This window comes from Arachis ipaensis, chromosome B1 (genome assembly GCF_059453495.1).
Source record: "Arachis ipaensis isolate K30076 ecotype BB chromosome B1, ASM5945349v1, whole genome shotgun sequence".
Taxonomy (NCBI): domain Eukaryota; kingdom Viridiplantae; phylum Streptophyta; class Magnoliopsida; order Fabales; family Fabaceae; genus Arachis; species Arachis ipaensis.
The window spans coordinates 83,733,746-83,743,736 of NC_142436.1; the positions used below are offsets into that span (position 1 = coordinate 83,733,746).

Genomic DNA, 9,991 nt, shown 5'->3' on the forward strand with positions numbered 1-9,991 from the left:
AACTCTAGTTTGTGATGTGTTTCTGGCGTTTAACTCCAGACTGCAGTGTAGAACTGGCGTTCAACGCCCTTTTGCGTCGTCTAAACTCGGCCAAATTATGGACTATTATATATTGCTGGAAATCACAGAAAAACACACAAACTCATAGTAAGGTCCAGAAATGTGAATTTAACATAAAAACTAATGAAAACATCCCTAAAAGTAACTAGATTCTACTAAAAACATACTAAAAACAATGCCAAAAAGCGTATAAATTATCTGCTCATCACAACACCAAACTTAAATTGTTGCTTGTCCCCAAGCAACTGAAAATCAAATAGGATAAAAAGAAGAGAATATACTATAAATTCCAAACTATCAATGAAATTTAGCTCCAATCAAATGAGCGGGACTTGTAGCTTTTTGCCTCTTGAATAGTTTTGGCATCTCACTTTATCCATTGAGGTTCAGAATGATTGGCATCTATAGGAACTCAGAGTTCAGATAGTGTTATTGATTCTCCTTGTTCAGTATGTTGATTCTTGAACACAGCTACTTTATGAGTCTTGGCCGTGGCCCTAAGCACTTTGTTTTCCAGTATTACCACCGGATTCATAAATGCCACAGACACATAATTGGGTGAACCTTTTCAGATTGTGACTCAGATTTTCTAAAGTCCCCAATTAGAGGTGTCCAGGGTTCTTAAGCACACTCTTTTTTTTTCCTTTGGACCTTGACTTTAACCGCTCAGTCTCAAGTTTTCACTTGACACCTTCACGCCACAAGCACATGGTTAGGGACAACTTGGTTTAGCCGCTTAGGCCAGGATTTGATTCCTTTAGGCCCTCCTATCCACTAATGCTCAAAGCTTTGGATCCTTTTATTTACCCTTGCCTTTTGGTTTTAAGGGCTATTGGCTTTTTGCTCTTGCCTTTTGGTTTTAAGAGCTTTGGCTTTTTCTGCTTGCTTTTTCTTTTTCTTTCTATTTTTTTTTCGCCATTTTTTTTTTTGCAAGCTTTGTATTCACTGCTTTTTCTTGCTTCAAGAATCAATTTTATGATTTTTCAGATTATCAAATAACATGTCTCCTTGTCATCATTCTTTCAAGAGCCAACATATTTAACATTCTTAAACATCAACTTCAAAAGACATATGCACTGTTCAAGCATTCATTCAGAAAACAAAAAGTATTGTCTCCACATCAAAATAATTAAACTAAGTTCAAGGATAAATTTGAAACTCATGTACTTCTTGTTCTTTTGTAATTAAAACATTTTTATATTTAAGAGAGGTGATGGATTTATATTCACTACTTTAAGGCATAGACACTTAGACACTAATGATCATGTAATAAAGACACAAACATAGATAAACATTTAACATAAGAAAACGAAAAACAGAAAATTTGAGAACAAGGAATGAGTCCACCTTAGTGATGGTGGCGTTTCCTTCTTGAGGAACCAATGATGTCCTTGAGCTCTTCTATGTCTCTTCCTTGTCTTTGTTGCTCCTCCCTCATTGCTCTTTGATCTTCTCTAATTTCATGAAGGATGATGGAGTGCTCTTGATGTTCCACCCTTAATTGTCCCATGTTGGAACTTAATTCTCCTAGGGAGGTGTTGATTTGCTCCCAATAGTTCTGTGGAGGAAAGTGCATCCCCTGAGGTATCTCAGGGATCTCTTGATTTGCAGTCAAATGTTCTACCACTGAGCTATAGACCCTTAGATGAATCTTTCCATCTCCCATGACTCGGAGATGGAAGCTTTTGTCTTCCCTTTCCCTTTTCTAGAGGTTTCTCCGGTCTTAGGTGCCATCAATGGTAATGAAAAAACAAAAAGCTTATGCTTTTACCACACCAAACTTAGAATGTTGCTCGCCCTCGAGCAAGAGAAGAAAGAATAGATGAAGAAGAAGATGTGGAAGAAACTAGGATTATGAGGAGGGAAGGTGGGGATCCTGTGGGATCCACAGATCCTGAGATGATCCTGTGAGGTCCACAGATCTTGAGGTGTCAAGGATTTACATCCCTGCACCAATTAGGCATGTAAAATGCCTTTGCATGCAATTCTGGCGTTTAAACACCGAACTGATGCTTGTTCTGGGCGTTCAACGCCCAGATGCAGCATGTTTCTGGCGTTAAACGCCAGTTCTATGCTTGTTTCTGGCGTTCAGCGCCAGATCCATGCTCTGTTCTGGCGTTGAACACCAGCCACATGCTCCTTACTGGCGTTTAAACGCCAGTAAGTCCTTCCTCCAGGGTGTGATTTTTCTTCTGCTGTTTTTGATTCTGTTTTTAATTTTTTGATTTATTTTGTGACTCCACATGATCATGAACCTAATAAAACATGAAAGAACAATAAAAATTGGGTTGCCTCCCAACAAGCGCTTCTTTAATGTCAATAGCTTGACAGTGGGCTCTCATGGAGCCTCACAGATGTTCAGAGTATTATTGAGACTTCCCAACACCAAACTTAGAGTTTGGATATGGGAGTTCAACACCAAACTTAGAGTTTAGTTGTGGCCTCCCAACACCAAACTTAGAGTTTGATTGTGGGGGCTCTGTATGACTCTGTTTTGAGAGAAGCTTACTGTGCCTCTTTTCCATGTTTACAGAAGGATGACCTTGAGTTTTAAACACAAGGGAGTCCTCATTCAATTGAAGGACTAGTTCACCTCTGTTAACATCAATCACAGCTCTTGTTGTGGCTAGGAAGGGTCTTCCAAGGATGATGGATTCATCCTCATCCTTCCCAGTATCTAGGATTATGAAATCAGTAGGGATGTAAAGGCCTTCAACCTTTACTAACATGTCCTCTACTTGTCCATAAGCCTCTTTTCTTGAGTTATCTTCCATCTCTAATGAGATTCTGGCAGCTTACACCTCAAAGATTCCCAGTTTCTCCATTACAGAGAGGGGCATGAGGTTTATTCCTGACCCAAGGTCACATAGAGCCTTCTCAAAGGTCATGGTGCCTATGGTACAAGGTATTAGGAACTTTCCAGGATCCTGTTTCTTCTGAGGCAATCTCAGTTGATCCAATGCATTTAGTTCATTGGTGAACAGGGGAGGTTCATCTCCCCAAGTCTCATTACCAAATAAATTGGCATTCAGCTTCATGATTGCACCAAGGAACTTGGCAACTTGCTCTTTATTAACATCCTCATTCTCTTCTGAAGAGGAATACTCATCAGAGCTCATAAAGGGCGTAAGGAGGTTCAATGGGATCTCTATGGTCTCTAGATAAGCCTCAGAGTCCTTTGGTTCCTCAAAGGGAAACTCCTTATTGATCACTGGACGTCCCAGGAGGTCTTCCTCACTAGGATTCATGTCCTTCTTTTCCTCCTTGGATTCGGCCATGATGGTTATATCAATGGCCTTGCACTCTCCTTTTGGATTTTCTTCTGTATTGCTTGGGAAAGCACTAGGAGGGGTTTCAGTGATCTTCTTACTCAGCTGGCCCACTTGTGCCTCCAATTTTCTAATGGAGGACCTTGTTTCATTCATGAAACTCACAATGGACTTAGATAGATCAGAGACTAAATTTGCTAAATTAGAGGTATTTTGTTCAAAGTTCTCTGTCTGTTGCTGAGTGTATGATGGAAAAGGCTTGCTATTGCTAAACCTGTTTCTTCCACCATTATTAAAGCCTTGTTGAGGCTTTTGTTGATCCTTCCATGAGAGATTTGGGTGATTTCTCCATGAGGGATTATAGGTGTTTCCATAGGGTTCACCCATGTAATTCACCTCTGCAATTGCAGGATTCTCAGGATCATAAGCTTCTTCTTCAGAAGATGCCTCTTGAGTACTGTTGGATGCAGCTTGCATTCCATTCAGACTCTGAGAAATCATATTGACTTGCTGAGTCAATATTTTATTCTAAGACAATATGGCATTTAGAGTATCAATTTCAAGAACTCCCTTCTTCTGAGGCGTCCCATTACTCACAGGATTCCTCTCAGAAGTGTACATAAACTAGTTATTAGCAACCATGTCAATGAGTTCTTGAGCTTCTGCAGGCGTTTTCTTTAGGTGAATGGATCCACCTGTAGAAGTATCCAATGACATTTTAGCTAATTCAGACAGACCATCATAGAATATATCCAGGATGGTCCATTCTGAAAGCATGTCAGAAGGACACTTTTTGGTCAGTTCCTTGTATCTCTCCCAAGCTTCATAGAGGAATTCACCTTCTTTCTGTCTGAAGGTTTGACCATCCACTCTAAGCTTACTCAGCTTTTGAGGAGGAAAGGACTTAGCTAAGAAAGCCTTGACCAGCTTATCCCAAGAGTTCAGGCTATCTTTAGGTTGAGAATCCAACCATATTCTAGCTCTGTCTCTCACAGCAAAAGGGAAAAGCATGAGCCTGTAGACTTCAGGATCTACTCCATTAGTCTTAACAGTGTCACATATCTGCAAGAATTCAGTTAAGAACTGAAAGGGATCTTCAGATGGAAGTCCATGAAACTTGCAGTTTTGTTGTATCAGAGAAACTAATTGAGGTTTAAGCTCAAAATTGTTTGCTCTAATGGAAGAATTGAGATGCTTCTTCCATGTAAATTGGAATTAGGTGCAGTGAAGTCATCAAGCATCCTCCTTGCATTATTATTATTTTCGGCTGCCATCTCCTCTTCCTGTTCGAAAATTCCTGTAAGGTTGTCTCTGGATTGTTGTATTTTAACTTCTCTTAGTTTCCTTTTCAGAGTCCTTTCAGGTTCAGGGTTTGCTTCAACAAGAATGTTCTTGTCCTTGCTCCTGCTCATATGAAAGAGAAGGAAACAGAAAAATAATAATAGGGATCCTTTTTACCACAGTATAGAGGTTTCCTTGTTGTGAGTAGAAGAAAAGAAGAGTAGAAGAGAAAAGAAAGGAGAATCCAAACAGAAGGGTGAGGTGAGCAGAGATATGAGATGAAGAGAAGTGTTAGTAGATGAATAAATAAATAGAAGAAGATGAGAGAGAGAATTTCGAAAATTAAATTTTGAAAAAGAGTTAATGATTTTCGAAAATTAAGATAAAATTAAAGTTAAAATTAAAAATTAAAACAATTAATTAATTAAAAACAATTTTTGAAAAAGAGGGAGGTATTTTCGAAAATTAGAGAGGGATAGTTAGTTAGGTAGTTTTGAAAGATTTTTGAAAAATTTTTGAAGAAATATATATTTTTTTTTCGAATTTTTTTTTTGAAAATAAAACAAAAAGAAAATTACCTAATCTGAGCAACAAGATGAACCGTCAGTTGTCCAAACTCGAACAATCCCCGGCAACGGCGCCAAAAACTTGGTATGCAAAATTGTTACTCTGAGGTTGTAAAATTTGTTGCTCGTTCTCTCCCTGGCGATGGCGCCAATAACTGGTGCACAATACCATGGTCCAAACATAACTTCACAACTTCGCACAACTAACCAGCAAGTGCAGTGGGTCGTCCAAGTAATAAAACCTTACGTGAGTAAGGGTCGATCCCACAGAGATTGTTGGTATGAAGCAAGCTATGGTCATCTTGTTAATCTCAGTCAGGCGGATATCAAATGTTTATGGAGTTTTTGAATAATAATAATAAATAAACAGAAAATAAAGATAGAAATACTTATGTAATTCATTGGTGAGAATTTCAGATAAGCGTATAGAGATGCTTTCGTTCCTCTGAATCTCTGCTTTCCCGCTGTCTTCATCCAATCAGTCTTACTCCTTTCCATGGCAAGCTTTCTGTAAGGGCATCACCGTTGTCAATGGCTACATCCCATCCTCTCTGTGAAAATGGTCCAAATGCTCTGTCACGGCATGGCTAATCATCTGGAGGTTCTCGATCATACTGGAATAGGATTTACTATCCTTTTGCTTCTATCACTATGCCCAGCACTCGCGAGTTTGAAGTTCATCACAGCCATCCCTTCCCAGATCCTACTCGGAATACCACAGACAAGGTTTAGACTTTTCGGATCTCAGGAATGGCCATCCATGGGTTCTAACTTATACCACGAAGATACTAATAACTCGGACTCGGTCCCCTGTATTAGATATCTAAGAGATACTCATTCTAGCTTGGTTGCATGTAGAACGGAAGTGTTTATCAGGCACGCGTTCATAAGTGAGAATGATGATGAGCATCACATAATCATCACATTCATCATGTTCTTGGGTGCAAATGGATATCTTAGAAGCGGAATAAGTTGAATTGAATAGAAAATAGTAGTACTTTGCATTAAATCTTGAGGAACAGCAAAGCTCCACACCTTAATCTATGGAGTGCAGAAACTCTACCGTTTGAAAATACAAAAGTGATAATGGTCCAGGCATGGCCAAATGGCCAGCCCCCATGAAAGTCTAAGATAGCATAAAACTGATCAAAGATCCCTAATACAATAGTAAAAAGTCCTATTTATACTAAACTAGTTACTAGAGTTTACAGAAGTAAGTAATTGATGCATAAATCCACTTCCGGGGCCCACTTGGTGTGTGCTTGGACTGAGCTTGAAGTTTACACGTGGAGGGGTCATTCTTGGAGTTGAACGCCAGTTTGTAACGTGTTTCTGCCGTTCAACTTTGGTTTGTGACGTGTTTCTGGCGTTTAACTCCAAACTGCAGCGTAGAACTGGCGTTCAACGCCCTTTTGCGTCATCTAAACTCAGCCAAAGTATGGACTATTATATATTGCTGGAAATCTCTGGATGTCTACGTTCCAACGCCATTGAGAACGTGCCCTTTGGAGTTCTGTAGCTCCAGAAAATCCACTTTGAGTGCAGGGAGGTCAGAATCCAACAACATCAGCAGTCCTTCTTTTACCTCTGAATCTGATTTTTGCTCAAGTCCCTCAATTTCAGCCAGAAAATACCTGAAATCACAGAAAAACACACAAACTCATAGTAAAGTCCAGAAATGTGAATTTAACATAAAAACTAATGAAAACATCCCTAAAAGTAACTAGATTCTACTAAAAACATACTAAAAATAATGCCAAAAAGCGTATAAATTATGCGCTCATCACTCTACTGGGAACGAACTGCTCTGATACCAAATTGTAACGACCCAATTTTCAATATGTCTAGATCATACCAGAAACTGAGCGCTACCAATTTGTCTTCCTAATTATTATCTATTATTTATCATATGAGCCTGATTCGTTGTTAAAAACGTAGTTAATTTGCAGGGTATTTTTTTTAAAACATTTCGATTAATAGACGGAATATTTCATAATCAATTCACATATGATAACAGATAATATAGTTATAAGCAACCACACATAAATACATCACAAGTAGCTAGCAACATTTAGTGATCCAGCCTTTGTTAGAGTATAGACCTTTAGTTAGAACACCCCTAGATATAGCTAGATAATAACTATATACATATACATACATACAACATCCCAGGTCCTGACCTGTTCAAGAGGTCTCTAAGCTGGCACCCAGGCTAGCCTAGACTCTATACTCACCTAGTCCCTCTAAACTACTAAAGCGAGGGAAAGTACGTTCTATGTCTTCAAAAATCAAGTCAGGTGGAACATCAGCAAAAGGTAGAACATCATCTACTACTCCTTTGCACGGTCAGACATTGCCATATAACATCTCTCTGGTACCTCATCAAGGAGCCACACGACAGGAGTCTCGTACATAGGATTTAGGCTAAAGTGCGCATACGAACGGGGTGCAGACGTTGGCTAGTCTCACAGTATATACATATAAATAGAAACGGAGTTTACTCTAGACTCAGAAGACTACCTAGAGCGGAATCCTTTTTTTTGCGTACAATCGTCAGCGAATTACGGAAGGGAACTCTTGCATCCATCTGAAGAGGGAAGGGAGAGAGAAGGGGTAAGAACTGGGGAGTTCTTAGTAGGACCGGGGTTTTTAGTTAAGTTCATTAATTTCGTGTTGTTTAGCAGATTAATAGCAAAATACCGAGAAGCAGTAGACAGAAGAAACAGATAAATAGAGAAAATAGAAAGCAAAACACAAACGAAAGAATACAAGAAAACAAAACACAGACACATAGAATAGAATGAAAACAAAGAAAGCATACATTCAAACAACGATCATAACAGAGGAAATGCGCAACCAAGTATGATGAATGTCTGTCCTATGCAGGCCATAAGCTCATGTGTCGGTTTACACCCTGCAGCCCAACATTACCCTGGAACTAGTCCTAGATATGGCTTATTCTCTGTAGGTGAACTTCGGCCTACAGAAATAGCACTCCCGTAAGTGAACTTCGGCTTACAGGAATAGTCTAAACACAACACAACAACTTTCTGTAGGTGAACTTCGACCTACAGAAATAACACCTCTGTAAGTGAACTTCGGCTTACAGAAATGGTTTAATCACAATAACTTTCTGTAGGTGAACTTCGGCCTACAGAAATAGCATCTCTGTAAGTGAACTTCGGCTTACAGAAATAGTGCCACTGTAAGTGAACTTCGGCTTACAGGTATCACAACTCTCTGTAGGTGAACTTCGGCCTACAGGAGCAACACCCTGAGATACACAATTGATATTCACTGCAGGTGAACTTTGGCCTACAGGAATAACAACTTACTGTAGGTGAACTTGGGCCTACAGGACCTCTAGGGCCAATAGAAAAGCATCAGATGAACATATAATAGAATATCATGCCATAAGGCTTAACTCTTTATTTTTATACTCTTCTCCTCTATTCTCTTTGTTATATTACTCTTTTTTCATTATCATCATTCAATATCATTCTCATTATTCATCATCACTTTCACATTCTTATGCAGTACTTCTTTCTTTCTCTATTCAATCATACTATACAAACTTTACATCTTTCAATTTCACAATATCTTGGCTCAAACCATTTCTCTTTATCATATTACTCTTTTCAATTTGTCTTTTTACTCTGCTTTGATTACTCTTTTCTCTGTATCTCTTTACTTTTCTCTGGTTACTTTGTTCTCTGTATTTTCTTTACTCTGTTCTGATTACTCTATTCTCTGTATCTCTTTACTTTTTTCTGATTACTCTTTCCTCTGTATCTATATTACTCTTTTTCTCATTATCTCTTTACTTTACTCTGGTTGCCCTGTTCTCTGTGTTTCTCTACCCTGCTCTGATTTTTCTGTTTAACGTATGTATTTAAAGCTTATGTAAATTTCGGTATGAATAGTTAGTCTGTCCCAAGTATAGGTTCATTAAGTCTATACTGAAACAGTTTAACTTTTCATATAATACCTAACCCTAGTCGCAACTCAAGGACTAACTATGTTGCCCTAGTTCGTTCACTAATTTCTGTCTGTTTTTCTGTCATTAAAACCTTACAGAATTTTTCTTTGATTTTTATCTCTTCTTTAACTTTTTATCTTTTATTTATCTTTGCCTCACTAATATGTTTTTACCACTCCCTAAGTGTTTTATGAAGGTAATTATGAGATTCTGCGCTTAAAGTTGTCTTTCTAAAGCTTTTACAGAAAACTGCCTTTTCCGCATTATTTTATTATTTTTATTAAAATATTATTTTTACTTAAATATTATTATTTAATATTTTATTATTTTTATTATTTTATCATAAATTTTCGAAAATTAACTTACTTTTACTTTTAACCTTTAAAATTCACTTTTTACCACCTGTAACTTTTAATATTTCTACTTTTACCACCCTAACTTCCAGAAATTACCATATAACCCCTTAAACACCAAAAATTTTACTTTCTTGCCCTTTCTAAGATCTAAAAGGTGTTCTTCAATGTTCTTCGCCACACTCAAAGTGTTCTTCGTGTTCTTCATATATTTTTCAAATTTTTTCTCTGTTTTTACCCGTTTTTCAGTCTTTTCAGCAACCGATTTTTACCGAAATTCAAAATAAATTTCCAGCCACTAAAACCATATCTTTTCTACATGATTTTAACACAAATTGAACCTCAATTTAAGCTTAGAGTTTCGTTTTTTCAGCTGCCCAAGAACATGAACTTTAAAGCTTGAATTTCATCAAATTTCATCAAAATTTCACCAAATTTTCACCAAGAATCAATCATATAAGAAACCAATTTTTAGCACAGTAA

The 9,991-nt window shown here is 37.8% G+C and overlaps 1 non-coding gene across 1 annotated transcript; it reads left to right on the forward strand.

The window, feature by feature from the left end:
• The first annotated feature begins 4,100 nt into the window (after positions 1 to 4,100).
• On the forward strand, positions 4,101 to 4,208 carry LOC148577275 (small nucleolar RNA R71). Its single transcript, XR_015903050.1, has one exon. It is a non-coding gene; the product is annotated as a small nucleolar RNA R71 (small nucleolar RNA).
• The last annotated feature ends 5,783 nt before the right edge of the window (positions 4,209 to 9,991 follow it).